This window comes from Thamnophis sirtalis, unplaced genomic scaffold (assembly GCF_051295495.1).
Source record: "Thamnophis sirtalis isolate CommonGarterSnake01/CBP01778 unplaced genomic scaffold, rThaSir2_p1.2 scaffold_3, whole genome shotgun sequence".
In the NCBI taxonomy this organism is placed as follows: domain Eukaryota; kingdom Metazoa; phylum Chordata; class Lepidosauria; order Squamata; family Natricidae; genus Thamnophis; species Thamnophis sirtalis.
In genome coordinates this window covers 24,171,946-24,177,600 of record NW_028261383.1, presented here as the reverse complement: position 1 = coordinate 24,177,600, position 5,655 = coordinate 24,171,946, and positions in this window count along the sequence as shown.

Genomic DNA, 5,655 nt, shown 5'->3' with positions numbered 1-5,655 from the left:
TCAGGATATCATAAATACCATCGCAGCAGAACAGAAGAGAAGAACAAAATTGGAAGGGACCTTGGAGATGTTCTAGCCAACACCCCCCCCCCCCACCGGATCAAGATGTTGGTCTGTCCCTTCTTAATATACTCCCGTGCCATGCCCCCATTAGAGACTGAATCTGCGGGGGATGATGAGCTGGAACAAGAGGACAGAGAGCATCATTGGAGGAGTTTCTTTTCAGTTGAGGGGGGGGGCAACCTGTTGAGCCCGAATTTGACCTATGTGTAGTCATTTTATTTAGCTCTTTATTACTCTCGTTTATTCCTTTTCTTTCTCTTTAGTATGTAAGGAGGGCTTTCGGGCTCACCACATTCTTAAGGTGAGGGGAAGGAGCGAATAGGATAGATAGTGAGGATTGTTTTGGCTAGGTGACCTTCTTTCCCATGGGAACAGAGGCTGCTCCTGGGAAGGTGGAGTTTGAAGACAATGTGGATTGAGTGTTTATTGGAGAATGTGACTTTTGAGGGCTATTTCTAACTTACAATACTATGTGGTGTAATTTCAGTTTGTGTTGGATCCAGATTTTGCCAATTTGATGTCTACTTACCTAAATAAAAGAAATTTGTTTTTGAAGATGGAGTTTGCACATTTCTTCTTCGAATGAGCTTCATAATTTGGAAACCTGACATGGAAAACATTCAGGACAATTGCCAATCTTCCCAGGAGCGGATGTCCAAGAAAATTCACCCCAAGGCCAGATGATGCAATGGCCAGAGAAATTGGAAAAAAAAAAGTTATATCTCAGACTCTACAGGCTTCAGTTAACATGTTAAATGTTAAGATTCATGACAATGAAATTAGAAAAAAACTGAACAAGTATGGTTTGTTTGGAAGGGTTGCCAGGAGAAAGCCTCTTCTCTCTAAAAAGGTCATAGCAGCAAGGCTGAGGTTCGCAAAGTTGCATCTGAACAAATCACAGGGCTTCTGCAATACTATCCTTTGCACAGACCAGACCAAAGCGGAGATGTTCAGCCATAATGACCTGTTTGTCATTATGTGACAAACAGTGACACATTTGACGAAAACCAAACACAACGTATCAGCACAAGCATCTCATAGAAACCTTTGAAATTTCTAGATTGAAGTTCAGGCCTCAACAGAGTCCTGAGGCCATGGAAATGTTCACAGGAAACCAGTAGCCTGTGGGTTTGGATATGTGACCAGAACCACAGAAAGCATGCTTGGCTATTTTTATAATTTCTACAGCTTATGTGCCAGCTGCCTCTTAGTGTATGTAAGTGAAAGTGAAAGGAAAAAAATGTGCACATCTGCCTTGCAATATGCTCTTGATTCCTTCCTTCTTAGAAAGGACCCATATTTATTCAGACAAATAAAAATTGGTTAATCAACACACACTTGCACTGTCTTGTCAATCTGGATGACACTAGCTTTACAGATGTGGGGGCTTTAACTGATGAAATGATGCCTAAAGATTCTGCAATATTTAAAGCACCTGTTTTGCCCATGGTAGCACTGAGCTCCACTAAAGGCAAAAAATACTTTCCACAACCTCTTTGGTGACATCCCAATTGAAGTAGTCCTCACTTACTGACTGCAATTGGGACTTGCAATCAGTGTCACTAAGTGGCCCGATCGTGAAGCATGATGCCACAACAATGCTAACTTACATTTTTCTTCTTACGATTTATTTAGCTTTTAATGTGTATTTATCTTTTTATGTCCCTAAGCTGCCCACAGTAGTATCATGGTAAGGTTGGTGGCCAGTAAAGTTTATAAATAAATACAACTGAACAATCAAAACATTTGTTAATAGCTATTGTTAAAAAAGTCGGGTTAAGCAGAGTTGAATCGGATTAATACATGGATAGGGGCACCAATAGGAAAACAAATGGAAGTAAAACAACCCAGAAACGACCAGAGGGACATCAGTCCGATCTTGTTGCCCAAAAAACTTCAGGTCCATAAAAGAATAATAAAGAATAATTGAGCTGGGGGGGGGGGACCTTGAGGTCTTCTAGTCCATCCCCTGTTCAGGCAGGAGACCCTATTCCATCCTGAACAAATAGCTATCCAATCTTCTCTTAAAGCACTATAGTGATGGGAGCCCCCACAACCTCTGGAGGGAAGCCATTCCCAAAGAATCCACCTTCACTTGGAAGAGACTTTTCCAATCTTCCCACCAGAAGGAAAATTGCAGTTTCACAGCGTGCAGCACCAGTGGGCTTAAATTCGGGGAGGGAAGGAACCTGCAGCAGCAGCAGCTAAGATGCTTCAGCCCAGTTGCTTCTCTGCTTCCAGACCGTGGAGGGAACCGAACAGCCCGACTTGCTCCAGGACTCTCCTCCCACCTGCTCACCTTCCAGCTGCTGCTTTGATCTGGGAAGAACACAAAAGCCTCTCTGCACTCCACCTTCCTTCCATGAGTCATCCGGAAGAGGAAGCTCCTCTGCGCTTCTCCTCTCCTCCCATCCTTTCTAGCAATAAAGTACTCAATGGTTTAAAACTCCCCTTTTAAGCCCAAGAACGAATGGCACTTTGCTGATGATTTTCTAGGCACAGATGTTGCCTGACCGCCACCTAGCGACCGGAAGTGGAAACACACGCTTTTCCAGGCTCCACCAAGGCGTTTGGGAGAGGTTTTCAGTGATGATATGGCAGCAGGTCGTTTTCGATTCCTAGCAACCGACCTTTACCACGGAGCCAATTGAAATAGTGAAACGTGACGCTAAGCTTTGTTTTCCCCCCCTTTGGGTCAAGTCTTGTTGGTTGGCCTTGCAGTTTCCATTGGAAGGGTTTTTGGAAGTGGTTCCCCCTCCCCCCTTTCCTGCTTCCTATGCCTGAGAGGATTGGCCAAAGTTTAACAGATTTTTGCCCTTCGGGTAAGACTGGAACTGTCTCTAATCTGGTGTCTTCATCGCTGTTGTGTTTCCCTCACAAAAACTTGGTCAATATTCCATCACTCAGGCTTGGGGGTGAAAATCTATGCCCCTCAGACAGGGTTCGCAACTTGGGGGTCCTCCTGGATCCACAGCTGACTTTAGAACACCATTTGTCGGCTGTGACCAGGGGGGCATTTGCCCAGGTTCGCCTGGTGCACCAGTTTCGTCCCTACCTGGACCGGGAGGCGTTCGCAACAGTCACTCACGCCCTCATGACCTCAAGACTGGACTACTGCAATGCGCTCTACATGGGGCAGCCCTTGAAGAGTATTCGGAGACTTCAACTCGTCCAGAAGCAGCCGCGCGAGCGATTGTGGGTGCACCTCGGTACACCCACGTTACACCTATCCTCCGCGAGCTGCACTGGTTACCGATCAGTCTCCGGATACGCTTCAAGGTGCTAGTCGTAACTTATAAAGCCCTTCATGGTATTGGATCTGGGTACTTGAGAGACCGCCTGCTGCCAATTACCTCCCACAGACCCATTAGATCTCACAGGGTTGGCCTCCTCCGGGTGCCATCTACCAGCCAATGCCACCTGGCTATTACCCGGGGGAGGGCCTTCTCTGTGGCAGCTCCGGCCCTCTGGAATGAACTCCCCGCAGGGATTTGGACCCTCACCTCTCTCCAGGCCTTCCGAAAAGCCGTCAAAACCTGGCTTTGCCGGCAGGCCTGGGGGTGATGAGTTCCCTCCCCTCTCGACATGTATGGTTGTGCGACTGTTGTCTACTTTTATTATCTGTATTTTGTCTTTTATGTTCCACTTTTTTCCCCCCTTGAATTGTTCGCCGCCCTGAGTCCTCCCGGAGAAGGGCGGCATACAAATAATAAAATACAAATACTACACCAAACTGGATCTTCTTCCTCACCGCAAAATATGCCCATTGACCTGTTTCTGCTGCTCCAACAGCCAATTCAAGACTGCACTTTTCAAGATTGATCAATTAGTCTACCCTGGCAGGGACCTTGGTGGTCTTTAGTCCAACCCCCTGCTCAAGCAGACCCTATTTCAGACAAACAACTATTCAGCCTATTTTTAAAAACTTCCCGTGATCACACAGCCACCGCCTCTGAAGGCAAGCTGTTCCAGTGGTTAATTGTTCTCCCTGTTAGGAAGTTTCTCCTTAATTCTAAGTTGCTTCTCTTCTTGATTAGTTTTCATCCAATGCTTCTTGTCCTGCCTTCTGGTTTTTGGAAAATAACTTCACCCCTCCTCTTGGTGACAGCCACTGAAATATCGAAATTTTGCTATCATGGCCCCCTTTGTCATTCTTTTCATTAGACTAGACCAGTGTGCCAAAATTGTGTGTGCATGCCAACACACCCACAATGCAATGTGCCCTGCTTACCCACACATGCCTTCACAACCCCTCTGCGTGTGGGGCAGGGGGTCCCCAGGCTTCAAGAAAGTCTCTGGAGCCTGGGGGAGGGTGAATAATGGGCCCAACAGGCCAACTAGAACTTGGGTTTCCAAACTTCCGGTTGGCCCGTTGGGCCTGTATTTCACCCTCCCCAGACTCCAGAGGCTTTCCTGAAGCCTAGGGTGGGCGAAAAGGCATCACCCAGCCCTCCGGAAGGCTGAAAATCAGCTGGACTGATTTCCAGAAGGCTGAAAATCCAGTGTATGTACACTGGAGCTGACGGCTCGGATGCCGGCAGATATGGCTCTATGTGCCACCTGTGGCACACGTGCCATAGGTTTGCAATCACGGAAGTAGACATACCCAGTTCCTGGAACCATTCCATTTTTTAACTTCTAGGCCCCTAATCATCTTTGTTGCTCTTCTCTGCATGCTTTCAAGAGTCTCAATATCTTTTTATATCATGGTGATAAGAATTGCATGCAGTATTCCAAGTGTGCTCTTACTAAGGCTTTGTAAAGCAGTAGTATAACTTCACATTATCTTAATTATATCCCTCTATTAAACCAGTCTAGGATTGTATTGGTTATTTTGGCTGCTGTGTTGGATCACATTTAAGTGATTGTCCTAGGATTTCAAGATCCCAATCAATTACTGGCATTAAACCAGGTTATACTTAGTTTGTACCTATGCAGTTTGCTTTTCTTTTTCTAAGTGTAAATGATTGATTATTGATCTGTGTTGAATATTACTTTCTTAGATAGGCCTCACTGTTCAAGTCTGTCAGTTTGGATCTTGTCTTCTGGAGTGTTGGCAATTCCTGCCAGCTTAGTATTGTCTGCAAATTTGATTTTAGACATTTTTTAGACATTTTGTTAAGATTTATAGGCCGCCCTTCTCCCTGAGGGGACTCAGGGCGGCTTACAATCACAGGGAAAGGGGTGCAATACCAAAAAACAAACAGTAAGTGAACAAAATAAAATAATAAAACACAACTTGCATTCAACAGTCAACACTCGGGCGGGTAAATTAAGAACCTATCCCCAGGCCTGCTGGGAGAGCCAGATCTTAAGGGCCGTGCGGAAGGTCTGGATGGTGGTGAGGGTACGAATCTCGATGGGGAGGTCGTTTCACAGGGTCGGAGCTGCAACAGAAAAGGCTCTCCTCCGTGTAGTCGCCAGTTGACATTGATGAGTTCCCCTCCTATCTCCTTGTCTAGATAGTTTATGAAGATTTTGGTGAACACCGGGCCTAAAACTCAAATCTGGGGATACTTCCCTCCATGTGGGTGTAGTTCCATTGAGGATTACACGTTGAATAGGATTTGTCAGCCAGTTAGAAACCCATCT